The 12,168-nt window shown below is 34.5% G+C and overlaps 1 long non-coding RNA gene across 1 annotated transcript; it reads right to left on the bottom strand.

The window, feature by feature from the left end:
• Nucleotides 1-1,088: 1,088 nt before the first annotated feature.
• Nucleotides 1,089-2,188, bottom strand: LOC127860337 (uncharacterized). Its single transcript, XR_008039712.1, has 2 exons — nt 2,074-2,188; nt 1,089-1,526 (listed from the first exon to the last, which is right to left on the bottom strand). It is a non-coding gene; the product is annotated as an uncharacterized LOC127860337 (long non-coding RNA).
• Nucleotides 2,189-12,168: the final 9,980 nt, after the last annotated feature.

Genomic DNA, 12,168 nt, shown 5'->3' with positions numbered 1-12,168 from the left:
AACACCACACACAATTCACTTTCGATGTCAAACTATCGAGTCGATCACGAGGTGCACATTATTTGCTTCTTTGTTATAATATGTGGTTATTTCGTGACGAAATAACAAAGATTACTTGGATTTAAGCTAATTATATACATTAACATTTTGAATGTTGAAAGTGGCACCAAAGAATTGTGAGGCAAAGTTGCTCGAACGCTGGTGAACCGTGAAGTGACTGGGTGGGGCGAACATCAAGATCAACTTGTTCGACGGTAGACAGTGGTTGTCTAGGCTGCATTTCGGCCATAGTTTCGGTGCGTGAAGGTGTACAAGAGGAACTGTTGGATTGTTACATTTACTGGACTGAGCAAGAATGAACACTTTTGCAGCTGTTCAACAGATATGTTGGAATAATTGGTTAAGGACTGGTCATTTTTGTGCCCTGTTATTGCCATGGTTTCAGTGGGTGGATATTTGTATTTCGAAATTTTTGGACCAGGAATTTGCGAACTGAGTGGTTCGTTATTCTCTTGTGCTTGAGAAAGCCGGAGTCTTTTGCCATGGCCTTCAGCATCTGACCTAACTTGTTGACACCCAATTGTTGACGCAAAAATCACCGGGATGCAGTGTCATTTGTGCGTATTGCCAGGTAGAAAAGATGCTTTGAAGAAAAATCAGATGGATGCATATCCGAGTACAGCTTGTAAATTAACACAGGATTTCTTGGTCCAGACGATTGTTTTCTACGGTCAAAGGGGAGCAACTCGCACTGACTTCTTCAAAGGGGAGCAACAACAACAGAACCTATTTGCATAGTGTTAAATTTACCTAATACTTGAGGTTTTAATAAAAATAAATGACAAAAAAACACGTTTTTTTTTGCTACTTTCCTTTGTTTTAAGGTCATTAAGATTGACAAACATTTGAGATTGTTTTTATTATTGATGCACTTGGCAAACACAGGTGACGAGGTGCGTGGGAAAAAGTAGTCCCGGTTCGGCAGTTGATGACGTCATTTCGTGCCATTGATTATAGCCTTGCCGTTGATTATAGATGAAATTTAATAAACGGGGCTTTAATCAACCGATTTCGCTGTAAAAATGGGATAAATATATAATAAAAAGGTCAAGGCAATAGTCTACACAATAAATCAGCTCTCATTCTCTATAATGTCTACATTTCTTCCAATTGAAAACTGTTAACACACAACATCTAAAATAAACATATGCGTAATAACAACATATTTCTTAAATGTCCAGACACAGTTTTATAGTTATCATAACCGATGTAAGGGTCATCCGATGGAAACTCCATTTATTTGAAACGCACACCGTTAATTAATTTCCAGAACCGTCCGCATTTCCCGTATTTCCCGGGTGCATGAACTGTTTCCCACCATCACACCTGCCTACGTTGCCATAGCGAACACACCGGAAACCCGGTGGACAACGTCGCCTCCCACATAGCCTGGCTGCATTCCCGTCGGCCACTTGACTTAGCAGCGACGTAACGACTAACATGCACATGAGGTAACGCATCATCGTCTGGAATTGAGAATAAGAGGCTACAAATAACAGCTACGAAGTAATTTCGCGCATTTGCAATACATGTACATTTATTTACGCTTTTATGTGCTTATGACGGAGTTGTTATCAGTAAAGACCATACATTTGATCTTGATGAGTCCCATATGCCATTATTAAGAGCTACTAACTAATCTTTAAGGCAATTATATCATTTATCGTAATTATCATTGATGGCTTGCTTAATTACAAAGCTTAAAACTAAAGTAAATACTGCAAACTGATCAAATGATCCGAGTTTGCGTAGTCAAAGATGTTATTAAATAAGATAGTCATGTGCATCAACTGCAACAACCTAACACCAATAGCACAACCTTCTATAACTGCTTAAATCTGCCACTTCTATTACATTTTATAAGTATTTTAACTATCGTTAAATAATACGGAAAGAACATATCTGATAGTTACTTATCTTTATATGATTTACTTATATATATTGTTATTGAGTAAATCACTTAAATATCCATATGCGTGTTAATCCATCAATAGAAACAAGCAAAACACTTACTATAATTCAGTTTCAAACAATAGCTTCGAAATCAATGTTGACTATGAGTATAAGCGCTATGTTCTTTTCAACCGTTTTATGCACAACTCAAGTGCCATTCTTCGTGATAAGGAAGTCACTGAGAAATGATTACATGGTCCATTAGAATATCATTTAATAAATAAATAAATTACATATTCCGGATTAGGAAGTTTTCTTCATGAATTGCTCACAAAAGATAATGATACTTCCGTGTGTCAAGTTTTAAATTATATGCATCAAACGCAATACGAAATAGTTTCTTAGAGTTATGGCCTTCCCTTAATTTGCTCTTTCTCGAGGGAAAAGAATATTTCTTATCAATATTGCCAAGTGAATATCATAATTGTACAAGAAATGTTTCGTACTACTCTTCTCATCTATGTAACGAAAGTGAAACACAACTCAAATATTATAAAGACAGCGGTCGAATGCTTTTTTCTTGTGACCAAATAGCCATATCGTTGTTCGCTTGAAATAACAAAAAAAGCTTAATTTGCGTCCAGTTGGTGGCAAATACTCTTATAAAAACATGGCCCTGGAGTTCAAGAACTGTGCAAGGCCATTGATTTGAAGCAGTAAACATCGCAAGATATAAAAAGGACATATTAACTATTTGTAATCGTTGTCTTAACTAAATTTAAACTCGTTCATTACTCTGTAAAGACGAGCACAAAATATTATACGCTACACAACATATTTGGATTATTTCGTTGTTGGTCTCACTTGTTACTTGATTATTATTTTAATTTGTAATAATACAATGATATGAGCAACTTTGTGAATAAACAAGTTCTTTCAAAATTGCGGCACCAATGTTTAATAAACTAAGTAAATGTACATCTATCAAATTGCAATTAAAAGATCCTTTCATTACGCGTTTCTATAAATTATTTAGTTTAAACTTTATTTCAAGCAAATAGTGCATGTAAACATGCGCACATGTAAACATTATTCGAAATATACATATACCACAATTAAATGTGGTTTGGATTGGAAAATAAGGTCGATGCGACACTTATATATATTCCTCTCCGTTTGTGTTGAGTTGCGACTGTAATCATTGTGGTCAGAAGTCGAACTGTAAGAGTTTATGTTACATGTAGGGTAGGAGTAGAAAATATCTAAGAGAAATATAAAATAAAATAAAAGAAACAAGAAAAAACGTTAATTTATATGTAAACCTGGAACACGGTGTAGAGCAAAAGAGTGGATTACACGTATGTCGTAAAACGTTTCGTTGCTATGGTATATATCAATTATTTGATTTAGCCATGACAAATGTCATCAAATAGAAATAATAAAAGGTTTTGTACATTATAAGAATCGTCAGAATGTCAGAAAACATTAACTTTTCACGGTTACGGAAGGTTATGGTAAGCATACTTAAAATGTAATTTAGTACGTAGTAAGTTTTTCTTCGGCAAAATCAACCGTCTGTAATGTCCTTGTAGCAAAGTAATATCAGTGAAAGCGTAACAGAGATTCTCAGACCGAAGATCTTTCAGTAGGTTTACTTAATCTTTAAATTAATATAAGGTTTATTTAAGTAGACAAATGGAATGGAATTTCTCTGACGCTATTCTCCTTGGTAACGATTCCTTTCTAGGTCACAAAACGAAATCGCCCCCACAATGTTTTCCCGATGACACAAGCGAAAATTACACATTCTATCTTTAAGACGCTTTTCTAAGCTGATCTAGTAATTGATCCAGTTACAAATTATTTCTGATTACAATAACTGGATGTATTCATGTTAAAACCCTGCATGCTACGGGAAAAACACTAGAGGTAAATGGTGAAGTGAAAATAAAACATGTCCAATTGAATTTATTTTAAGAATATGTAAACGATCATTGAGTAAAAAATACTTTACCCAATGTTTTTGTAATTTCGTTGAATTACGAACTAACCGATGTCTGACTTATTCTCAGACATGAAGTTGATATTATTACTTAAAGTCAAGGAAATGACCACTTTAGACATTCAAGAATGTACATTGCCGTTAACGCTTGAACATGAATTAAGGTTTAGGTTTTTTATATTTAACGTTCGGTTTATAAACGTGTTTAAAAAGCAATGTTTAAACTATAAGCTCCCGTGTTTAACACGTGAACATCCGTTTCTACCCCATTGTGAACATTTGTTCTCGTTCTGAACAGTTTACGGATTCATAACTTTGAAACATATATTAAACTTTCATAAATCGTCCAAAGCTTGTAAGCGTTAATGCTCAGATAACTTATGAAACAAACTGTGTTATACTTGGACGCATTGTGTCTTTTTTTAATTTAAATATCCAGTCGTTCTTTTCATTAACAGTACGTGGTCAATGAAACGAACAATCGCGTTTACTTTTGTGTTTTTTTGGTGTCCATCATTATAAAACACTTGAAATACTTAACTATTTATTTAAAATATAAGTTTATCAGATTACTTTAATAATCAACATATTGATAAGAAGATCCAACTTGTATCAGTTAAACCAAAGAAAGATAGTTTACTATTGATAATTATTAACAATAACAAAGAAAACGAGATGCTGAGTGCAATGAACGCTGTTTCCCCCGGATTAGAGATTATCAGTGGCCCATTTAAACAAGTCTAAATCCAAATTTGGGTAAACGTCAAGTTCAAAATGAGATCAGGTGTTGTGAATGTGCTGAGCGTTTCATGATTGTATCAAAGCATTTTGGTAAGTAGTTCTGATGTCAAACCAACGGTCAATAAGCATTCACCATGAACAGCCCGAATGTAGGCTAATGTCAAGGTTAACATATGGTCAATTGATGCTGGTGTGTTGAGAGTGTTCGTCTATAACATGCATACTTGTAAAACACCTTTGTCAAAAGAGGTCAGTTGATGCGATTGTGTTAATAGTGTTCATATAAAATAATTCATGCAAGTATTGCTTTGTAATAAGCATAAATGGTGTAATATGAAACGCATAATTTAGGAATAACTTCGCACTGCAGATAGAACACACGGACAGGCCAATAGCTCTGTTCCTCTCGGAATCAGCAGATGCTGGCGAAATAATAAAATATCACAAATATAGGTCACACATGAATCAGAATGTATGCCGATGTTAGTAAGCCTCCCTCTCCATTAGCACAGTTTAAAAAATTCTAAGTCGATGTAAATACTATTCAAATACATGTACATACATTTTATTAACTTATTTGAAGGATAAATTGTACTTATATAATTATGTCATCAACAGTCCAAGTTGTATGGTTTTCGGTGTAATCAACTGTAATTATATACGCGAAAAAGTTTAACGGCAAATAGATATATATATATACATCCATAAGCGAATTACGTAATAACAATCGCAGGCAATATGATTGCACTAAAACACTAAACTAAAAAGTAAAAATATATGATTTTACCAATGATTTATGCCAATATGAAATGATATTTTTTCAAGATGATATTAGAAGAGCTTACAGTTTCGTAGAGCAATGTGTACTATTTAAGATTTTTGACAGTTAAATCTTATAAATGGGTTATTTGTGATGCACCTGAGAAATAATCATCAATAATTGGTGAAGATCAGATGGAACTTAATACTTAAATTAGAGAGCAGATACCATGCTCAATGTTTAAAACGCACTAAGTGATCCCGTAAATTAGTTTTTGACCTGCCATGACCCATGTTCGAACTTGGCCTTAAATCATCTAGATACAACTTCTGACCAGGTTTTGTGAAGCGTGGATGAAAACTACTTGAATTAGAGAGCGGACAACATGCCCAATGTTTAAAATGCACTAAGTGACACCGTGACATAGTTTTTGACCCATATTTGAACTTGAACTAGACATCATCTAGACACAACTTCTGACCAAATGTTGTGAAGATCGGTAGAAATCTACTTCAATTAGAGAGAGGACGCCATGCTACATCCTTGTAATGCACTAAGTGAACCCGTGATCTAGTTTTTTACCTGACATGACCCATATTCGAACTCGACCTAGGTATAGTCTAGATACAACTTCTGACCGAGTTTGGTGAAGATCGGATGAGAACTTTTTGAATTTGTGGATGCCGCCACCAAGGGTGAAACTATAATACCACCCGTTTTCAACGGGTGTATAAAAAGGCAATAAAACAAAAACTTAAAACTAATTAAATGGCTATTAAAAACATACATTTATTGAACACCAACTGGAAAAAAAATACAGAACAAAGCTAGCAGAATCTAAACTTCTAAAGAGTCAGAAGAGATATCGTTGAAAAAATTGCTTCATAAAAATTCTGACCGAAATTGAAGTCTCATATATTACATGCGTTGGAAACAAACAAAAGGCGATTGAAAATCACAATCTTGAGCACTTCTTGCACAGTTGTGATAACTAAATACAATATACACTGTATGTCTTCTCTACACAAGTAGGTGAAATAATGTTCAAGGATGAACAAAGTGGACTTCATCATAATGTTTGTATTCTGTGTCAGTTGGTTGAACTATAGGAGAATATTCTAACTCAACATCCGAAAAACAAACTGTTGATTCTGAAAATGTATAAAACCTTCATATACGGAACCATGACAACTAAGGTATAGTCAAACAGCAATAACTGTCTTGGACAGCACACTCAACTTTTCAAATAACTAAGTAAATTTATGCATTAAAATGATGGCCATCTTTTTCAATAAATAGCTACCTGAAGTGTATTATGCACCACATCATTGTCTTTAAAAAAAATAAACGTAATTTCACATATAAATATAGACATTTTTAATAGCTAGAAAATAATCACTTAGCCCATTATCAATTTAAGTATCAAATCAATATCACTAGTGGTAAATGAATTATTAACATTTTAGTTGTTTGCACAAAAACATTAAGGCCAATTCTCTCCAATATATTTCCCACTTAGAAGCAAATTGAAAATGGCTATGTGCAAACAGCATAAAGATAAACAGCCTGCGAGTAACTCGCAGACTGTTCAGGTTATATGCTGTTTGCTGCTCATCAGTATATAAGGTTTGGAGATGAAGCCTTAAAATCTTGAATCTAGTAAGAAATATCTTAAATTAAATATAACTATCTAAGGGACTACAAATGCGCGAAAATATGTATCTAAGTGATAAAAGGTTAAACCAAATTTGGTCAAAGGAAAAATCCTAAGTTCTAAATATGATAGAGAGACGTCAACTTTGATTATTTGGTGTCAATACATAGTCATTTACATGTAACATTTTTTAGATATTAGGAAGTTTCATGCAAAACTTAAACAAGAACAGGGCCATGATATCCCTATATCGCTCACCTGACCTTGGTTTTTAATAGTGACAATAACTTTTTTTAAATCAACAGCAGTATCATTTCTGACCTCAAGGAATTGCGGCTTTGGGGAGAAAGATTTTTAAAATATTACTACTGGGGATGCATATTGAAAAACCACAGAGCGTGGCCTTGTTTTCTCAAGGGTGACAAAATGAATAAACTAATTAGAGGACCATTACACAATGTTATTTACCAAATACATTGTATTGAAATTCTGGCCATGCTGTTAAACAGAAGTTAGTTTGCTATGAAGTCTTATTAATTTGACCCTCAGGCATGACAAGTTTGACCGTTAGTGAGAAATAAAGATATACATACATATAAGGAAAACTTTAAGCATGGAATGCAATTCTTTGAACAAATTTGAAAAGGCTTCATGCCATAACATTGTTTTAAAGCTTCATCAGGATTGTCAAGCAAATTAGGAGGAGATGATGTTCAAGTACAAATGTTTACACACAACGACGGATAAAGACCGGTCACAATAAATCACCCAGAGCACTTTGTGCTCAGGTGAGCAAAGAACTGTGATGCCAACACCACTGTCGAAGCTTGGGCAAGAAGAATAGCTCCCATTATTATATGATAGAAGAGCCCAAGACTTTATAAAAGCATACTAAACAGCACAAAGCATCAAATAAACAACTATCAAAACATATTCTTAGCCTGCATACTCATAGATGACGGAATAATAGCAAAAGTTTAATTGTTACAAAATGATTCATTTTTGGTTACATTTTTCATCCTTAGAAATTAGGCTTAGCTACATTAATTCAAGCATAGAAGGTGTCACAACATAGATCTTATTTTATGATCACATTTATGAGATGGAGTGTACTATTTATTGAATGCATTTCTGAGATCGAATGTTACTTCTGTTGGGTTTTTATAACATCGATCAATTTACTGAAAAGTGAAACTTTTTCATTGTGCATTTGTTTAGCAGTTTCGAATCGTTCCTTTTCCCTTTTTTCTTCTGTATCTTGGAACACTTTTCGAAAGTTAATGACTTGAGTTGCATAGCTTTCTCTTCTTCCTTTCGTCTTGCATGCCTTTTAGGTGGCTCACATGAATCCGAGTCCCCTTCTTCACGCTGACGTGATGGTGTTGATCCATCTGAATCTGGCTCTTCGGATTGGCTATTTGATGATGATGACAACGTGTAGACTGGCGTGGTATCATGCCTGTCTAGAAGTATGTCGTCCAGAGCATCTTCAAATTTTATGGATTTTCTGTCTTTCCCAGTTTGCCTGTTTAGGTCCTGTTCCCGTCTATATGAAGACAGATGTGTCTTCCATCGTCCTTCTACCTGCTTTGCTGTAAAGGAATAACCCATGAAATTTAATTCTTTTGTAACTTCCATCCACAAAACCTTTTTTTATGGATGGGTGTTTTAATTTGTCCACTCTGTCTTTGTACAAAGCAATAAGCAATTGTGTTTGTGGCCTTGTCCACTTTAATGTCTCTGTAGAAGTGTCATCTTGTTCTTTGTGTTTCTGCTCTGCTACTTCTGGTACAGCAGAAGTAGTCCCTACAATAGCAAAAATGTAATTTAAGTAAAACTTAAGATGGTAAATTAAATGAAAATTTAATTAAAACTATAAATTTGGCCAAAAATATAAATGGATGCCCAATCTGTAGATTTTTAATATTTATAGTAGGACTTCTGAATGGAAAACCCAGCATTGAATTTACCAATTCATGCACACCTATACTTTTTTAGTTTTTTTGTGGCAGTTTGGTAAGTTTCATCTACATGTATTTCATAACAAAGGTTTAAGGTTTTAGCCGAGTGGCATTTACATAATCTTTAGACAGACGGACAGTGCATTGCTGAACAATCCCTGCCACTGTTTAATGGAAGGGGCATGCAAATAACCATCTTGTTTGTAAAGTTTACAACCCGCACACCACCAATTTGTTAACTTTTTTGACATTATTTGACATAGTACACAAGTGTTATATGAAACATGTTGCTCCTAGATTATGTGCCTTTTCTTTAATTAACTGGAAATGTGTCCATAGGACACAGTATCCCTGCTAATTGGCACAGGTAACAATAGGCCTGAGCCCTCAATGTTACTGACCATAAGATAACAATTTTAAGCTTCAACAGCCATATGACCTACATGTAGTTAGTTAACCAAATGAAACAATTTACATACTTTGACATACTTAAACAGAAATAAAGTAGTCAGAAATAGTAGACGAAAGATACAATTACTCTGAAGAGTCGTTTCATCACTGGAATATTTTGTCATAGTAAAGTTAACACAGATTAAAGGTCGAACCTTGATTGATCAGCGACGAGATGTATCCGTACGCACGTTTTCTGGTAAGCGGATCTGAAAGGAAAATTGATAGTAAATTGAATGACTCCTGGGAAATTTGTTTGGAAGCAGTAACCCATCATTTATTTCACCAAGACTTTTATTGTTGTTTTTTGTGTGTTTGTTTTTGGCAAAAAAATAAATACCAGTATATGAAATCAATGCATGTATTAACTTTAAAGCCCTCAAAAAAGTAAGACTTGTTCCTGTTCACTTTGCCATCAAAAACTTTTTATTTTAGCTTAGCTAATTTAATACAAACAAGTGAATTTTAACAAGTTAGATGTTGATTAAAATAATAAAGGGAACAAGAACACCGCATAGCTGGTGCCAACGCTCAGCTGTGGATGGCTTGACCTGTGAACGTGTGACCCAAAAATGGATTTGGCGTGTAGAACTCAAGCTGCAGCTATATATGAAGTTTCAACGCTGTAAGTATAAGCACTTTGATTTTAGAGCCGATGTTAAGGTTTTTGCATGACGCAGACGGCAGACGCCGGACGGCGAGCTGGCTATGACAATACATCGGGTTTTCTCCAAAAATAGCCGAGCTAAATATTTAAAATTACTATTTTTGCCAGATAACCATACATTTGGATTGTTAGTTAAACTGTTAGTAACTGATGGGTGTATGGGAAATACACTTTAAATAATTTTATACCATACGAGAGCGAAATTACTGTGTAATGGTTATATCTCAACCGATTTCTCAGGATGTATGGAAATTAGTTGGCAGGGCTATAGATAACCAACGTACTTGCGTTATTACGCTATAAAATAACCAAAAACGTAATTAAATTCAAAATAAAGCGTACAAAAACGCAAATACAAATTTAATAACGTAATTCCAGTAAAAAAATGATGTGCGTGTTTTTGTTTTTGTTTGCTAAACAAAACTTATTAAAACTATTTTCACACGATTGGGTTGGTTCCAGTCGCATCAGTAAGACCATACAAATCGGAGGTAAGTCATCCCCGGTCACAAGTTGAATGGGCCTAACTGCGAAACCTTCCCCCAAAAATAGAACAGGCAACACAAACCAAAATGCAATTCACACCCTTTATGATTTAAGTGTGTTCTTATATTTATTTGCCCATAGTTAAATAAATGAACGGGTAGGTGTGATGTTAGACATTATTGGTCACCGTTAGCTATTGAACATAACAAGATTTTTCATGCGCAGATTTTCATTTAATGAAATGACGTGATGGTCGACTTGTTTGAATTGGTTGTTTTTTTTTTTACATGAAATTTCTATCGCGGAAAAACGCGATAAAAGAATAGTTCGTGCCTGATACATTAACCAAACACTCGAGTACGTACAGTTTTGTTAAATCGGCAATATAACGTTTTTTCCACGTACAATGTTTGTTTTCTTTACAGATTCTCAAAACTGCCTATACAATACATGGATAGGATTCTAAGTGCTTTTGTTTAAGCTGTTCCTAAAGTCCTTTATCAAGGGCAGATGGTCGAAATTAATTTGAGTAGGAGTAGTCGTACGTATTCCATGACAGTGAATGCAAATGTCTGCGTTTTGCTGCTTACCCCCCCCCCCCCCCTCATCCGATCTTTCAAATGGCGGTAGCTATTTGATATAAAAAAAACATACCTTTAATGACAAAATAGAACCAAATAAGCGTTACTGCATAGCAGTAGTAGTATTCATTATTAAACTGACTGTGTTTTCCAAAAAATAGTCGATTTGCGATTTCATTATTTTATGTAATTTGTGTAAAATGAGAAACGCAAAACGTGTGATGTCTAGAGGCAATGTTCACTTCTAATATTGTTTAATTGTTCCGCAATCTAAACTATTAAATGGCACCCGTGTGATGCTTGACATGAATCGCTTTCTTGTCATTAAGGGGATTGAAATAAATTAACAATCGTGCGTAGATGTATGAAATCTCAAATCTAATTGCACATTTTCATATGGCAAGTGTTGTATTCATAGCGCCTACAGAGAGATTGCCCTTGTGCACTAAACTATTAATGACTTTTAATAAATTTGAATAGTGGTTTTAGCTCATCTTCTCCCAAATATGAATTCCGCTTCAAATTACATTTGGAATAGGGAACAATCGGTTGATGGTGCGGTTGTTTGAGTTTATTTGCATGGATTGTACAGCTTTTGAAAACAAATATTCTTGAACAAGTGCTTATTTAATTAGAGCTTTTTTTCAAGATAAAGATTTACCTATAATTATTTATGTAACAGTTCGACACAACGCATGTATATCATTACCTTTGTACAAAACGTTAGGTCATAAGCCCTAAGATGGCTATAATGTTCTTCTAGCGAATTTCTTAAACTTGTGAAAAGGACAGATGCACATTTTTATAATGTTGTGGACTGTATGTAATACTTTTTGGGAGCCAATTGCAGGCAACGGCGTTTGATATTTTTCCGTGGTACAACCTTACAAAATGTTTTAATCGTAGGGTATGC

The sequence above is a fragment of the Dreissena polymorpha genome, chromosome 1 (genome assembly GCF_020536995.1).
Source record: "Dreissena polymorpha isolate Duluth1 chromosome 1, UMN_Dpol_1.0, whole genome shotgun sequence".
Taxonomy (NCBI): domain Eukaryota; kingdom Metazoa; phylum Mollusca; class Bivalvia; order Myida; family Dreissenidae; genus Dreissena; species Dreissena polymorpha.
This window is presented reverse-complemented; position numbering and strand designations above follow the sequence as displayed.